Source organism: Carassius gibelio, chromosome A24 (assembly GCF_023724105.1).
Source record: "Carassius gibelio isolate Cgi1373 ecotype wild population from Czech Republic chromosome A24, carGib1.2-hapl.c, whole genome shotgun sequence".
NCBI classification, from domain to species: Eukaryota; Metazoa; Chordata; class Actinopteri; order Cypriniformes; family Cyprinidae; genus Carassius; species Carassius gibelio.
The window spans coordinates 8,129,363-8,147,661 of NC_068394.1; the positions used below are offsets into that span (position 1 = coordinate 8,129,363).

Sequence of the window (18,299 nt, forward strand, 5' to 3'; positions counted from 1 at the left end):
TGAATAATTTGGTTAATTGATGTTTTAGGTGAGTTTTTTTTTCTAGTAGGACAAGCTTCAGGTCTGTTTAATATTATATTATAGACTATGATCTATAAATCAATCAGCGAGCCTTCCTGATTATTATAATCAATAAGCAATCTGTCTGACTAATCAGCTTATCTGACACTTAGACATATTGACATTGTTTTTAAATAACTATATTTCCACTGACCTTGTTTGTTTGATTATGGTATTGAATCACTTTCTTCTTGCTTAATAATTTGCTGTTGACCTTGGGCAAATGTATATGGAAATACAAAAACTAATAATAATCCAAAAATGAATAAAGGTGAAAAAATGTCCTTGCTGCTGCTAGCTTCACCATTTAGTCATTCATGCGTGATCCGTCCTGACATTTTCTTTTTCGACTGAGTGCATTTAATTTGAGGGTGTGAAATGGATGTTACACAACAATCAAAAACATAAAAAACATTGTCTAATTATTCAAATGAGCTGGTGTTTTGACTGATTAGTTTATTGGTTTGGCTAATTGGAAAGTGATTAACTTAATGCTGATTAATTATGTAAATTCACACAAAACATTTGATACACACATTCTCTGATCTTTCCTTAAGATGAAGATATCCCATGTAAATATCAATAATTGTTGCATGCAGCTTTATGTATTATTTCAATTTATGCTGTTCCTTGTGACTTCTGACATCATCATTTGTATTTTTATTTATTAATACAAGGTTTGAAAATCATTTACAATCACATTCATTAATTCCCTAAAATGTTTAGTAAGTGATACGTGTACTCATTTAATAAATGAGTCATTTATATTTAACAGTGATATTTTATTCACAAATGTAATCCCGTATGTAATGTACACACTATTCTAAAATGAAACAACACCATGTTTCTCATTTTTCTCATAGGGCAAAATTCAAACCGCTTGGCCAAGTTGACTGTGTTATCATCCGGTTTGACTGATGGGTTTAGAATCTGTCATGTTGCCATGGTTTTGCTCTCTTGCCTTTCCTGTGCTGACCAATGGTAACCAGGTAATCCGCTAAATAGAATGCACCACTACGTATGGGGGAGAGGGCAGCTTATAACCCCAGGAGAAGCAGAAGAAAACATGTAGCCATACTAAAGACTGGAAAAACTGGAAATGCAATTATCTAGCACAAAAAGACAAATAATTTAATAAAGTTCATAAGAAGAAAAGCACAGTTTCTTCTCTGCTTCAGAGCATTACCCATAACCCAGTGAAATATACTCTCTCCTGAACAGGGGCGATGGCTCGAACTGATAAGTGTTCTAATGATTCTGGTTTTAGTTTGTGTTTAAGTGCAGTCCGCTCAGTAGGTGCTCTGGTCCTGGGGGCTTAACTCATGGAATAGGGAGGGTCTCAGTGGCTTCTCCGTTACAAACAGCAGGCTCATTTGTAATTATAATTAATTAGCTCATTATTGATTGTTTCATTGATTAGATCATTGTAATGATTTTGTGTGCTTTATCATCTTATTTAAAAAATAAAAAACACTAATCAATTTACATTTATTTAATAATGATAGTAACATTCATTATTACTATTAAGTTATAAATCATGTAGTTATTAAAATCATCACTGATTTTTATTTATTATTATTTATTTGTTTTACAGCAAAAAATATTACTTAAAATATAAAACTCATATTCAGATTATATACTGTAATTAATAAACAAAGCAGGTGGCTATATACATTCAGGAGCTCAGCAGATGGAGAATCTCCTGCTTTAGGATAGATGGCCGGAGATGCAGCTCCTGTCCGTTTGTCTATTAAAGAGGGATCAACAATGAAAACCTCCGCACCAAGAGGAGCAAAGGGCCAAGTGGGAGGGGGCAGTGGGGGTGAATGGACTCAAAGAGAGGACCAAGTGTGTCTCTGAGAGTGTAGTTTAGTGTACATTTCCCGATGAGATCGACCAGCCAACTGAAGTCACTTTTCAACCAACCATTTCCCCCTCTCCAACATCTTGCTAAATAGTCCACAGTCACTCTCATTGATTTTCTTTATCAAATAAACAGAATGGCACCGCGTGCCTGGCCACCTCCCTCATCCGTGATCCTGGGACCCAGAAGCTATAGCTCATTACCACATTTAAATAGTAACATTACAGAAGGATCATAATGATGGCTGTCTGTCATTAAAACTCCGGAGTTTCAGCTCAGTGCATCATTTAGCATGTCAGTTAATTATTTTACATCTTTATCACATAGTGAAATATAAGGCTAAAATATTCAAATTTATCTCACATATCTTTAACACTAAACCTTGTTTTTATTTTTACATTGCTCGTTGTTAGCAAATGTTATTGTTTTGTTTAAGTATTTTTCTAATATAATATAATTAAATATCTTATTTATGATCTCAGTACTGCCACTTTTGTTTCTCATGAAACTGAAAGTCGTGTTAATACCGGTCTCATGTCGAATATGGATTTTCGTTTATATAATCGATCGAAATGTCCCAATACATTGATCGAAAGTCCAGTGTTTTACAAACAAGCTTTTGTGAATCTCGATTTTACGTTGGCAGTGATTTTGCCAAGACGTTTTTTTTTACAGATAACTCACGCAATCGTGTATTTGTTTGTATTATTCATAAAAGCAGATTAATAAAATATTAACTAGCTACAGAACGCGCAGAAGCATTGCGTGGAGCCCTTCTTATTCTGTTTGAAAATCGCAGGAACGTTCTAATTGCTCGAATCATTCGGAATGACTTGTCATTGAGGTAGCCTAGCTTTATGAAATTAAAGTTAGATAAGTCCGCATTGAGAGAGGCTGCACCCAATCCCCAACTTATTTCGCATTTTGTGTTCCAGCATCACCGCGCTCCGCTCTTTTCAATGACAATGTGCCAAATCTAGGCATTTTCAAAAGAGTTTCCATATGCTATAAGCGGAGCATCAGAGAGACACAGGACACCAGGATGCCCTTTTATACCAAAGGTACAAGCGATTTATTTTCTTTTTAGCTGGCGTTTATAAACAAGAGATGGGGAAAAGGCTAATGCTAAAAACAAATATATAATGTTTTAAACATATTGCACGTGAAATATGTCGCTTTAGTGTAACTGTCATTTTTAAAAGACAAAAGAGAGCTGATCGGATACAGATGCCGGAGATTTTTCTTTTTATTTGTGGTGGATGTTAAGCATTTTCTTCTTGTTTTTAAGAGAAATCTGTGAGATTCCAGCATGGGACAGGTTTGAAACGAGATGGCTTTTAGGGGAGATTAGGCTACATTGATATCGTTTGACTTAAAAATAAATAATCTTGTGGCGTAGTTCGTACTTTTCTGGCTATTTTGTTGTTGTTTACTCACAGTGTGATCAACTTTGTGAATGCTTTGCCATGCCGACCTTACCAAATTTTATAGCCTAGCTAATCAATTGTTTTAAATACATTTAGATATTTTCGTTCTGATAATTCATGATCGGCTATGGCTACCTTTCTTAAATTGCGCGGAGGTTTTCCCGTCTTCCACAAATAGGCTAGTGAAAACTTTCTGGAAGTGTGTGTGTGTGAGAGTTATGAATTTTTGATTGGATTTAATTCTGCTTTTGCAAAGCATTTTGGACAGTGTTTAATGCGGCTACAAACGGGTCAGTTACTGTCAAAACGTGACCTCTCAGACCCCAGAGGGCGCCAGGAGCTTTGGACAAACCTTTCATTTGTGGGGCAGGACAGTCATTCACTCATTCGGTACAAGCAAAGAACCGAAAAAGAAACCCTGAAGTCATTGTTACACATCGTACGTTTTAAAAAGACAATTATAAGAAATCACAGGTCACAGATTGCTTTATTGACATCTCACTTAAATCAATATTCATGCAGTTTTTGATAAGTCTCATAGATAACACTTCAAAATGTCATAAAAAAGCGAACACAGCCTGATATTGTTTATATATCCATATAGCTGAAAATTAGGAAAATGCAAGAAAAAAAAAAGACAAACAAATATAGGCTAATCACCAATAATAAATGATAGTCATAGGCTACTACATGCTAGCTTTACCAAACAACAAAAATAAAAGGAAAAATCTCAATATAGGTTCATTTAAAAAAAACACGTGGCAACAAAATACAATCTTTAATTAATTCAAGATTAAATGACACGCACATAACGCGATTTTCATCAGATAGCCTGAGAGAAAGAAGAGCAGAAAGTACGAGGGTGGACACAAGAGCACAGTTGAAAGTGCTGCAGACTAAGATAAACACTACCACTTTCTCCATTTCACAGCCTCAAACAGTTCAAAAGACAGCACAACTGTTATAACTACGCTAAATGTATTTGTCGAAAGTATACTTGCATAAGAGGTGAGACCTTTAAATCAATAGTTTTAAATTCCTCCGCGGTGAGCAGCAGAAATACAGTCGACAGTGGCAAATAAATAACCTTTACTCCGCCGCATTTGCTTTGCGTTTATATGGAGGTAAAATCTGAAGCTCGTCTCGGTCTTGTTTCTGTTCTCTCGTTCATCCTGCCGAAACAGCACTTGGGTCTGGCAGGCATGAGTCCCCCGAGGACTAGAAACAGTGGATCAGGGGTGAAGAAGTAACGCCTCTGTTGACCACCTCTCGCCCATCCAAAGACCCACAGTAGACATGCCAATCCAAGGGCTCGTGTTTTACTGCAAACACAGCTCTGGTAGCATCCTTATCGTGCGATCCGGAAACAGAGCCTCGCTCAGTTCACCCCCTTCGATTTTTTCATAAAGGAGAGCCGATCTTTAGATTTTTTTTTCTCTCCTCACGATTAACATCTTGTCGGGTTTCCTTTCAATGGCGACATTTTAGGAGATCCAAATCAATCGGAGCATTTGCATGCGTGTTTGAATATGAACTAAACGTCTGATGAGTGAAATAGAAGGATGTACATTTCATAAGCCAGGCTGTTTTACAGTATAGGCTGCTATGGACTTTAAATCCGAGGCCCATTTACTATTAAGTAATGTAGACTACTTTTTAGGTTTATTTTGAACACTTTTCTATCGATAAATATTCTGCGCATTATTATTTGAATCTAATTTAACGTTACACATATTGTTTGTTTGCAAAACAAATGCGTAGTCATACAATGTGCCATTAAATATCTCTTATAAAGGCAAACTAATATTCACATCTGCATGTTCTCTTAGGCTACAATACAGAAACTTAAAATCATTTTAAATACATGGCCTTTACAACTGATAGGGTTTGTTAATTTAATCTGCTCAGTTATTGACATTGTAGCCTATATGTGTCAAGCAGATAACGGTTTGTAATTAGAGACGCCTGTACAGTATTCATGTTTTTCTCACGTTTTTTTTCTTAATTTGCGTTACATTTCATTCTTTCTTTTTATTAGGCTTTTGTACTGTATGAATAGCCAAAAAGTGCCATTTCAGTCGTTGTTTTCTATTATTATTATATTTAATATATAATAAATATTCGAATAAACGTTTCTGCTTTTTTTAAAAAAACAGTGCATTTTCATAAATCGAAGCATCTTCCGGGTGATTGATTAATTCTGTATTTAAAAAAATAAATAAATACGGAAAGCATTGCTATTTAGGCCAACTGCATGACGAACAAAATCAGATATTGCCTTTTTTATTATATTTTTTTAAATAAAAGCATGCAGACTTAACATTTTAAAAGTGCCATACTATAACATGTAGTCTTGAAAATTTCTTAATTTATTTTTTTGGTTACAAAACTAATAATAAAACGGATCTGATCACAGGTATGACTCAAAAAAAAAAAAAAAAAAAAAAAAAAAAAAAAAAAAAAAAAATATATATATATATATATATATATATATATATATATATATATATATATATATATATATATATATATATACATCTTATTTTCCCACAAAATGTTCCAGGCCTTTACAGGACGACTTACCCACCGAAAAAATATATATTTCTCCCTATTAGATCATATTAGGAATCTGGCTCGCACAGCCCTTCGGCTCTCCAAGTTGAAACAGCGCGTCATTTGCAATGTGGAGACTGTTGATCACCTCACTAATTACGTCTCTCTCTTTCTGCCTCGCGCTCTCTCTCCCTCCCTCGCGCACTCACTCCCCCCTCTCTCTCTCACTCCCAGAGTGCATATCGAGAATAGACACACAAAGACATGCGCACTCAACTTAATCAGCCATTTTTTTTAAACAGGGCTAAAACGATAATAATTAGCAGAATAAAGACATATCGGATTTTCATTTCCTTACCTCCTTTTCCCTCACTCCTCCACAACCGAAACTGCTAGGCAGTCGTCGACACATCTTCTACACAACCGGACCCAAAGGATCGACTCTGTACTGTAGTATTTACGTTTTTTCCTATAAAGTTGGAGGATTATTGTTACATTTTTTTTTTCTTTTTATCCTTTTTGTCACCTACTTGCGCTACCATTGGATGTGATTTTCTTCAGAAAAAGCAAATATCAAGAGAAGAAGCGGAGGGAACTGCGGGGAAGAAAGTAAGTTTTTTTCTTCTTCAACTTTTATTGAGTAACGTTAGTTGGTGTTAAATTTAGGTCGAGTAAGTTATTGATTTTCTTTCGCGACTAGTCCTGTCTTATCTGCGCTATTCCACAGTCGGAATACGACTTTATGGGATATAATTTAGACAAATGCCAGCCTAAATATTTTCCTCTCAGTTTGTGAAACAGTCCTTTTGCCGAACAGCCGCGATGTTGTCCTGCCTTACCTAACGTTACCGTAGGACCAGACTTCAGACTCCGTTTCGTTTCTATTACAAGCCAGCCGCCAGAAATGTCAAGTTTCGCTCTATTTTATACCGTTATTCCCTTATACGGAGTCAAAATTGGACAGATTTGTACGCTCGCGGTCTGTTGTGTGTTTTCCTCGGGAGTTGGACTCGCCTAATCACAGCAAACGCTAAACAGCAGGGCTTTCCTTACAGCTGATCAAATCTTTTTATCAAACAATACAAGTCATACATTCTATAAAACATCTGTTCGAAGATGTAACGTGTCGAGGGTTGCCAATATAACGTTATCCTGCAATAGTTAGAAACGCGAAGGCTGCTGTTTGACACGACGATGCTCCAGACCGGTGTTTTCCGTCATGCTTCTTCAGATAGACTCAAAAGCTGCACAGTTCACCTCAGATAATGAAAAGATGCTTCTTCGTATATTCATGTTACCTGCAACGTATAAAAGAGTCTCTCCACGCTGCGGTCGGATGATGGTAACGATAGGAGGGACTGAACTCGGTCTCTTCTGCCATATCCCGGACTCCTTCGTGTAAAAAAAAAACCCGGATTAAAAAGAACCGAAATCATTCCTATTTTCATCAGAAAGACCATTCCGTGTATAAACTACGTTTGTCTTCTGTCTTGCCCGTACGTTTCCTTCTCTTCTCCTTTCATTCCCTTTACGTTTTTCCTTAGAGACCTGTCCCCGAGTTTATAGAAATGTCGGTAGAATCTTAAAAGTTCGAAGCCTTTTTTTTTTTTTTTTTTTTTGGTGAAACGTTAACATTGTCATTGAAGACCGTGGCATGTGTGTGAGCGCTTGGCTCTTGGGTTGATGGTGAGTGTGAGACAGAGTCTTGGCTCCGATTGGAACGCGACAGTGACAAGGGCATCGATCGCTTCCATTGAGAGCACAGAAAAAAGCCAGGCGGTGGGGAGGCAGAGCTCAGAGCCGCGGTGTGTATCGCGGTGTGTCTGCGCTCTCTGCTCTCTAAACCAGCAGATTTTCACTGCCTTGGATCACCGTATTTATAGGATTTTCCAGTTGTTTTTTGGGGGGTTACTCTACCGTTGGCAGCATGTTTGTTTGTTTGTGTATTAAATGAGCTGCGTTTGGTTTTTCTTCATTAGACGTTGTGGATTTGTACGCTTTTTGTATTAAAAACGATCCTTTGTGGATACCTGGATTTGTTTACAAATTGGAATTGCACCGGAATTGCATCTTTTGTTTTACTGGATTCGTTTTTCATTTATATAGTTATATTATTATTTTTTGTTACAATAATAACAGTGTTATTATCATTATTATGTTGTTCATATTTATGTCTTGTATGTAATAGAGTTTTCTGTATTTTTATATAAAATTTTTCATCTTGAATTATTTGTATTTGTATTAAAGAATAAAAGGGTAGCCTATGTTTCATTCAGCAAATCTGCTGCGGTGTAACAACAACAACAACAACTGTTAGATGCAAAAATCTTATTTAAAAAAGGTTGTGTCTGAGATCTGCTCTTACAGAAAGACACAAAAGGTTTAGAAAAGATGTGGTTCAGTGCATTCGGTTGCATTAATGTAATTAGAAATGTTCATTTAAATGCAGTCGTGGTATGACACCACAAGGCATCTGGATCTATTAAGATTAAGAGCGCTTTGATATAATATCAGATGTGTTTTGTGTTTTTGTGTCCACATAATTCCGTACAGTGCACAGATTGATTCGACGCGAGGAGCCTTTAATAACTCTTGAGGCATGTTCTGCAGTAAGATTGGCTGAGGCTTCTCCTAGGGTCGACAATGTGTCATTTCCATGAAGCCAAATTGCCCACTGCCTATATGATATTAATGTGCAAATCAATATTTCAGGGATTAAATTTCCCTTCTTCATTTTTTATGGTTTCTACCTCAATAAGTCTCAAGTCTAATAGAAGAGGCTGGATGATTTAAAATCCGCCTCTGCGGAGTGGCTTGCTACAAGCCTATCACACCGTTCTGTCGTTCAGTACCCAAACTCCTATGGCAACACGGAGAGGTTGACTGCCACTGCTTTGTGACATTAAGACACCCAATTTGGCTAAAAGGCAAGAGAGATGACTGCGTGTTTGGTTGAATGCTAATACGTGGTTATCCCGGTATTGATAGTTGTAAAAGAGAAGCCCAATTCAAACACACACACACACACACACACACACACACACACACACACAAGCTGATGTTTGCATACACATGCATGTAGACACACACATAATATATATACAAATTTTACAGCATCCGTCTCAAAGAAAATAAATAAAATAAATCACAAGAACAGTGGTGAGCTGCAATATAATTATTTTTTTTTTTCTGTAAAGGCCTTGTACAGGGTTAGACAGGGAAATACAGTTTCTATTTTCGAATGTGGTGATATGAACCATTTAGAGCGCCAAGAGCTTCAATTCACCGGAGCACGGCTTGTTATTTCATTGCAGTCGTGGAAATTTGTTGTTGGTCAGCAATACTGAGAAGAAGCAGAATTATTTTTTTCCTGTTTTCTTTAACCCTGATATTGTCATAGTCCTCTGAGCTTTCTGCTGTCTGTCATTAGGTGTTTGTTTTTTATTCATCTTGCACCATCTGTGCTACGCAGAGCAGCATGAATTTCATATGTGATAGAGCATTTTTTTTTTTTTTACCTTTGAACAGACCAATTTAATTTCCCTTGCAAAGAAGGAAAAAAAAACATACATGGTGCAGGACAACAGCCTTTTTAATCTGGCTGCTACTGTATGATTTCCTTTAAGATTCCCTGTCTGTTACATTTTCAAAACCTTAATGTCATTGCGATAAGATATCGTCCATTTTTTTTACGCTGTCATTTTCTTGAAGAAATACTTTTGAATTTTACATCAAGAACAATTTATTTTAGCTCTGTATTTTATGTACTCAATTGCTAGTTCTTGTTGTGTTTTCCTGAGCACATTAACGGTCTAATAACGTTTGTGTGTGCACAACTCATAGATAGCATTAAGAAAACTGTCACATTGTTGATAGAGGAACTATAAGGCTTTTGTTGTGGGCCCGATTGAATTTGGTTCGGATGATGCAGTATTTGCCCCGGTCCGCAGAGCAGTAGGTGGAAAGCTGAGAAGTCAGGAGCTGGCTTAATGTATTAAGGGGGGCCTTTTTGAGTCAGCCCCGAGGCATTTCTGAGGCAGAAAGAGCCTCCCCTGCTTAGAGGCTTTCTGAAGGGGTTAAACACTTGGATAGGGTTCAAGCTCCATAGCGCCTAGGGAAAGTGCATTTGAATATGTACAAGTTTCATGTAATTAGGACTTAATTTTATTAACATATGCAAATTGTTAACTTGGAGGTTTGTTCAGCTGTTGGAGATCAGCGTTAGCACAAACGGCTCATTGTTCCTGGGGCAAATAATGGGTTTGGAGTTGGATGGTGGCAACGCATAACCATCTAATTTAAGTTGCACCATGGCGAAATTTCATTAGTAGCCATGGAGACGGGGTTAATTGTGCTGACTAATGGTCCTGACTACGGCAGTGGCCCCCAAAAAACAGCAAAAGCACGTTGGCTTACTTAATCTGCCTCGCAATAACGCTTGTTTAGACACGTTTCCCTCATGTGGGAATTTGCATATATGCAAATCCAGGGTCTTCCTGATCTCATTCGTCATGTCGGGCTGTCAAGCGCACAGAAAGACAATGAAAGCAAGAGCGAATGCTGCTGCTGATCTCATCACAGAATGGGCAGCGTTATTTAGGCGGACAACATTTTTTCATAATTTGTTTCTGATTAAAAGACCAGACCGAGGCTCGTTCTGTTAGGGGCTTTTTGCAAAGAGAAGGTCAGGTCAGAAAGAGTTTCCACTGCAACTAAAGATCTATTCTTTTCCCTTTGGCTAATTAAATCACATTCTTAAGGCCTCTCCACTTTTTTTGAGGAGAGTGGAAGAGGAGGAAAAATAAATACTGTCGCAGATAATCTCTAGTTTCCTTCAGCTATAGATGGGAGAAGCCTGGTGCAGTGCTAGTTCTCCTGAAGTAATCCTGTTTTTGGACAGAAATGTAAACTGATATAATTGCTTTCAAGGAAAAGGAATGCAGGGTTTGTACAAGTGTAAAAAGCATCGGAAAAGGATTAGCATTTTTTTGCATAATGCAGAGCGGCTTTGAATGGGGCAATGAATGGTTGACTGAGTGACTTAGATGAAAGGGAGATGGAAACGGTGCCTTCTTGTCCCTTCTTTCTAGGCCCCGCTTGTTCCCAAAGGTGTTTGTCGAGGACTTGAGACAACAGGCACAGGCTTCATATTCCTGAAGCCTCCCAAGATGCCTGCAGATTTTGTCGTGAAGTAATATGTATGATAATGGTGTCTCTCAACTGGTAAATTGCAGCCCATATTCTTAATTCAGTAGTGTTCAGGCACAATAGCAGAGCCAGGGAGTGGATTCTGCAGAGATGGGATTTCTTTTTTCCTCCAGCGTCCTCAATTTAAACAGGAAAGGTTTGGATTGAATGCTAGAAATGTGTGTACCACTTAGTTTTGATTTCGTTTTGTTCTTTTACAGTCCTCAGTACAAACAGGAACGGTTTTGATCAAGAACACTAGGAATATGTTTGTAATCCTAAAACATTCCATGCTTGAATTTTGTGTGTGCTTGTGCGTGTGTGGAAAAATAAAATGCTTAATACAGCATTCATATATAATAGATGAGCTGTTTCGAAAGACGGACTGATTCTTGCTCTAGTTTCTTGTTTTGGGGGGGAAGGTACCGGTGCGACGTGAGCACCGCGTCACTGACATCGCGATCTGTTAAATGAACGCGAGCTGCCACCAGAGACGTTATTTCCATGTTTTGTTGTGTTCTCTGTGAGGCCTTGATCCTCTTTCACTGACCTTTTATAGACTAGAGCTATCCTTTCATATGCAAATGATTAAGGGAAAGGAATTGTAGCCAGGATAAGTGCTCACAGGTTATCTTCTTTTCTCTTCTGTTTCTTTTTTTAACTATTCCAGCGGTGAAAAGCAAGTAGCTTTGAGTCGATTGTGAAAATTGGCGATGTCAGTTTTTTTAACCATGGCGCCAAAAAAAAAATTATACACCGTGGATGATGCTTCACGTCTCTCCATTTCAGACAAGGCTCACAGTTAGACAAGTCATGCTTTAGTGTCTGGTTGAATCAGGCGTGTACTGACAAGCTCAACCAGATGTTGATGTGGGCCCGGTTGCCAAGTGAAACTTGTATGCTGAGGATTGTCCTTTCCGCCCCCAGCGGCCCTTGAGATGTGCTCTCCTTACTCCACAGCTTGAATGTAGTAAAACATCTCTTCCTCTTCCGCGACTTACACTCCATTTCCCCCAATGTGTGAGAGCACATGACTGATGAGGACATGGACATTTCAAACAATCTGAAGGGTTGTCATGAGAAAGGACTTGTTATCTTGAGGAAATGTCATTTTTGTCTTCATTGAGAACTTTCGTTTTTGAGCACAGTTATCTAAATGTTTTTGTTGCTCTTGGTCCTCTGCCAGTCAGGATTACATTACTTTTACTGTCAGCTTGCGTCTCATCGGAGAAGGGGATTTTTCTCCTTCGTATTCTCAGGCCTTCTTTGGTTTTTGGTGACGCCTTTGCTTCAGGATATTAAAAAAAGGGGAAAAAAACTAAACAAATCTAACTAAAGCATTTGACTGGAAAAAAAGTCATCTGTGGAAATAAACAGAATAGACCAAATATTGTGTAAAAAATAGAATCCGTATAATATTTTTAAGCAACAGTTCAGGTTAACGAGGAAAAGGACATTTAGCTTATGCAAGTGCAGCTGTTGGTGAAGTTTTCAGGTACATGTGCCGTCATAATTGCTGAGACACTTAGCGAAAAGGTTGAAAGGTACTTGTTATATGATATTTTTTGACCATGTGTCATGTGAAAAATAACCTGTTCTTCTCCGGGAGCTCCCATATTAGCATTTGACATAACGTCTGTCTCGTGTTTCAAAGCAGCTGAGATTTTATCCTGGAAATCTTTTTTATACTTTTCAACGAAATAAACTCATGTGAAGATTTGTGTCTCTTTCAACTCTATCTCACGGCCAATTCATACGTATTTTACGAGGTGTCTTATTCGTATGAATATGTACGACCTCACTCTCTAAACCCCATTGACAGTTAGGTTTAGGGGCGGGGTTAGGTGTAGGTCATTCGTACAAATTCATACGAATTGTGCAACTCGTAAAATACGTACGATTTGGCAACAATCGTATGAATTTGTACGAGTGTGGTCGTACGAATTCATACGAATAAGCCACCTTGTGAAAAATGTACGAATTGCCGGGTTGGTCTCTTTAGATCACAACAGCGCTAACAGCAACCAAGTGCACTAAATATCATACAGGGGGATTGTCATATTGCCACAGCTGTTGTGAAGCATCTTATTTCATGTCCAAGTAGCATTATTTGGGCAAAGTTTGAGCTTCACAGTCACATCCTCTTCCTGTCTCTCCCTCCGTATAGATGGAAATTTATAGGAGCTCCATTCAGACAGATGTACACTTAAAAATCATACGCACCCTAATTGCCGATCTCAGCTGGATAACAAGCCCGAGATTAGTCATCATGAGAGGGATGAGACCATAACTAAATATGTATGACCGGTAGTATCTTATGTAAACAGATAAATGAGAGCCTGCCCTCATGAATATTCATGCCGCTTAGTTCATCTGGCCCTGTGATGAGGATATTAACATGGCTGTTCCACCTGTGTGTATGTGTATGAAGAAAAAGAGCAGTTTTCCAGACATGACACTGGCCCAGTGTTTGTGTTAGTCCAGAGGCTGAGCAAGAAAAGTCCCCGGAGAAGTATTTGGTTAATACTAGACTTCTCATATCCTGTCTCGCTCTGGTCTGGCATGTGCGTTGGAATCATCTTTAATTATTTGCTTTAAAGGGGGTTAGACTTTCCATCAGTGCAGATGAGTGGCACGGACTGAAGGCTGGTTTTGTGTGGGTGCTCGAGGTCCCAGCATGGGTCGTCGTCTTTTTAGTTTTAATGACGTGTAGCGACAGAACTAGATTAAATGCGCAGCTCGCGGAGCTCACGTTAGAAAACCGTGGTCACGAAATGAAAAGAACAAAGTATTGCATTGAACCGAGAGAAAAAAAGATAATGGTGTCATCTGTATTTTGGGCTTTTGAAAAAGCAACGATTTTCTGCCTCACCTTGTCCACGTTTTTTTGGGGGAGATTTCTTTGTTTTATATGGAGACAGTAGGGAGCCCTGCTTGCCGTGCCCATAACCATTAAAGTTATGGACAATCAAAGAAAGTGTAATAAAAAAGACCTATGGAAAGCGTATGAAAAAACCATTAAGAAAAATTCAGGTCCTTTGGGGTGTTTCATATAAAATCAAATCAGATACCTTCCCGAAGATCAAGCGATGCATAAGAATGGCGGACTGGAGGGCTGTTAAATCTGGTGATAGATGGGGGCTAGACGAACATTTGAGAAAGCACAGATTATTATCCATTTAATGCCTGTGAGTGTCTGAGATCTGTTGAAACAAATGTATATGTGCCATTTCATTCACTCGCATCTGGGCTTTGCATTTCAAAACACTCTCTCACCGCAGCTTTATACTTATTACTGCATGGCATTTGATAGCAAAACAAATCATTCTTCCCCCAGACCATTAGCATTCAGAGATGTAGCTATAATGTGTTTTCTTTGCTTTAATTAGTTAGCGGTTATGCTGATCCAGTGTTTGTTTTCTCTTCTAGGTTGTCATTGACCTTAAAATACCCCCAGTGTCTTGTTGAGGCCTTAGTGATCTGAAAAACATAACACAATGTGGCCTTCCCCGCTGCAGCGCACTGATAATGTTACAGCTGGGCCGAAGCGGCCCATATAGGCTTTCAAATGGCGTAAGTGGCAATAACCACAGACTCTTTTAATGTTTCTCTTCATTAGCACTGCTCACAGATATTTTTTCGGTCTCTTGCCCTTTTCATCTGAGAGAGAAACAATTTTTGGCTCCCTTATAATATGCCATTAAATTGATGATTTTTTTTAATGAGTCAAAAAAAGGATTAATCATTTTACTACGTGCGTCATTTCATCTGGTGATTGTAGGATGCAGACAGAGCGACGTGATTGCCTGATTCGTCGACATTAACTTTGAAAATTGAATCGGTAGTTTGCGTGACATTCCGTTTATTTGATAATGGAATATTGTGGCCCTAATTTCAGCTCATTCTAATTACATCTGACAGTTGTTTGTTTGGAGTGAAATCCAATTAAAGTGTACACTTTCCAAGCGGAATACTCCAGTTACTTCTTAAAGAAATAATGACCCCATGATGGCTCTGAAAATAAATTTTTTGTTTTGTTTTTTTTGTGTGTGGGCATACAAGGGTAAACTTGCAACAGCTGTCAGAACAGAGTTTGTTTAAAAAGCAAATGCCTTTGGTCTAAAGTTCATTTGGAGAGCTCTCTAATTAAATATAGGCTCAAACCTTAAGTTAATTAGTAATTCTCTGGCTCCAGAAATTAGGATCTCTCGTGCTGCCATATAAAGGCATTAAGGCCTGCACAGGAGAACATAGTTTGCAGTAATTCATGCTTTAATAGATTGTTTGACATGTTTTGTGGAATTCCTGCGTGAAGAACACTCGGGTTAGCGCATAGCTAGCAGCGCTGGAATGCATGCAGGGATACCTTGCCTGTGATTATGTTTATAATAATAGATAATTACAGGACCGGCAGGCTGGATGCTCCGTCTTTACTGAGCAGCTTGAACTTTAAACGTTTATTGTTTCTTGGGGAAAATGACAGCACGGAAAAGTCAAAAAAACACTTGTCTGACAGGCTTAACAGGGTATATTTTTGGATGGTTTGTTAAATGGTGAATTCACCCCCTCCCATTTGTTTTTTAGAGGTGAAATATGTGGTCTGTGTTTGACTTTTTGTGTGTGTGTGTGTGTGTGTGTGTGTTTGGTCCTCACCTCTGTCTTTGCTACGTAAGCCATATTTGTAGAATTTATTAGCAAGCAACAGACACAGAGCATGTGTTTGGTTCGTTTACAGCATGATTATGTGAGAGCCATTCATTCTGACAACTTCTGACCTTTTTTAATTCGGCTTTATTTATTTTTTCATGTAGTGGAAGGGGGCAGTACTCTCAAAAAGATATATGAAAACTACGATTTATGTAACTGGTAAGCGCTTTCATATTGCGTGTATTGTACTCCTCTAGAACATGTTTGACCAGTAGATTAATATTTATTTAGCACAGGGAAATCAAGGGATTAGTCAGTCATCATTTTAACTCTAATCCTGCTCTGCAAAAACTAGACAAAGAGGGTGATTACTGAACACGGACTGGCAAAGTACAATTAGATTCTCTGCTTTTCTTGTTGAAAGCAAGAAAAAAACACACAACACATGCAACACAAAGAAGACATGAAAAAAAAAAAAGCAGAAAGCAAATATATTCATCACTCGTGCTTGTGCGGACAGCAGAAAGATCATGAGATGAATTCACCTCAAGCCAGTGAATCAGAGAAAACGACTCTAATTTTAGTTGGTGCCTCCTCTGAGAAATGTGAGTCGGTGTGTGTTTAGTCATACTCTATGTCAGTGCCTGAACATGTTTGTATTTGTTTGTGTCATTACTATAAAGAGGAAACAGCATATCTGCTTTACTAATTAACCCGTAAGACTCACCGGGGGCAACGCATTGATTTGCATCTGGCTTTTTTCTCTTAGCAAAACACACACAGCAAATATGCCTGATGGGTCTCAGGTGGGCAAACGTGCGTGGTTGTCTCTACGACGCTCTCTAAGTTAACTGCTGAAGTTATCTTTGCAAAGCTGAAGAGAGAGAGTGAGAGAGAGAGAGAGAGAGAGAGAGAGAGAGAGAAGGAGGTGGGGTTAAAGAGATGATCTGCTGTGTCACGTGGACACGGGCACAAGAGAAGATGTGAAACCAGATGTGGGGTGAAAAAAAGGCTAAAAAGGAAGACTTGTGGGGAACCTGCCAGCATACGTTCCCCTTTCCCCTCCTCTTTTTCTCAGTTGAAAAAGAATGTTAATGATTTTTTTCACCCCCCTGCGCTCCTCCAGAGACACAGCCTCATTGTTTGTCGCAAGGACCTTTTCTTTCAAACTTAATTACCTTCTCTCCATTTTTCGGTGACTTGGACTTAAAGTCTGCACTGTGTCGGGAGAGGTCCTCACACATTCTGTTTGCGCTCCTTTTCATTAATCCGGGGCGTGCGGGCATTTTCTCTCCATGTCGGGATGGTACGGGAGGGTAATGGAAGAGCCTCGGAATGATCCGCAGGAAGCTTAAAGCCGGTTAATGCAGTATAATAGTCTGGACATAGACTGGCCTTTGTTTGTGCGGTTCATTTCGAATCAGGCGTAATTAACTCCAGAGTGTTTCCAGATTTCCAGCGAGCAGAAATTGCAGCCTTCTCTGCTTTGAATTAAGAAAAGACATTAGCTATGTAGATTATGTTTCCCTTTGATACCGGCCTCTTCTGTTAAAAGTGTTCGAATGGGAGAGGGATCCGTATAAACCCAGGCACTCTTTTTTTTTATTTCTTTATATCATTTAAAGGGTATTTTTCAAAGTAATTTTGTCTGTAAAACTCATGTCATGTGATATGCTTTTTAGTTTTTAGTATTATACGATTTTAAAGATTAGAAACTTTTTCATACTTGTTTTGTGCTTCAGATTGCTTGACTCTTTTGTTAAACGCCAGCCACAGAACGGTCATTTGTACAACAGCTAAATAGAAGCCTTTTGCTGATGTGGATTTGCCGCACCCAATAGTAATGATATGTCGCGTATTGAAAATGAGGCCCATAAATGTGGTTATGGCACAGGGGAGATATCCTGCTTCTGCTGTTACACCTCTGGGCATCGACGGGGTTGGGAAAAGCCTTTGTGAAAAAAGGGTCATGCAAAACCTCCTGCCTCCCCCCCACTCCTTTTCTCTCCCCTTTGCAATTCTCTCTCTTTTTCGGACTTAAACAAGAAAGAATTAAGCCTCCCGGTGTCCTTAGAGGCCAGAGAAGCTCTTGATGTTTGGATAATACCACTTTGATGGATTTTTCATCCGTACTTTCTGCATGGCAACAAATAAACAAGTATAATTAGACTTGCGAAGGCCCATTCATGCCTTTGTTAGGATTAGATATATGTGCAGTTTGCATGCTGTGACTCTCCTTTGTCTTTCCCTAACTCACTATGACATTTTGATAGAGGATTTGGTGTTGAGAAAAGCCCCAGCCTTTTGCCTGGGTGACCTTTCCTAAATCGGAGGCGTTTTACCTACGTATTTTTTCCTGCTTTTTTCTTTCGCACTCATATTGCAGTTCCACTTCAGTAACGCGTGAAACATATGTGCACGCTAACGTTTAACATTTGTCTAAGTCTCAAAAAAAAAAAGGACGACCTGAAAAACTATTTAGGGTAGAAAGGGTGATTGAAATCCTTTTTGGGTTGGTTGGATCAGGGGGAGTCTTAGCACTCGGCTAAACCTAGCATTCC

General features: G+C 38.6%; 1 protein-coding gene across 2 annotated transcripts in view; it reads left to right on the top strand.

Moving 5' to 3' along the window:
* Positions 1 to 5,935: 5,935 nt before the first annotated feature.
* LOC127946376 (zinc finger homeobox protein 4) overlaps positions 5,936 to 18,299 on the top strand; it is a 73,008-nt gene continuing 60,644 nt past the window's right edge. For both annotated transcript variants that reach the window (XM_052542914.1, XM_052542915.1), the window contains exon 1: positions 5,936 to 6,513. The gene's annotated coding sequence lies outside the window, so the exon portion shown is untranslated. The remainder of the gene's footprint in view (positions 6,514 to 18,299) is intronic.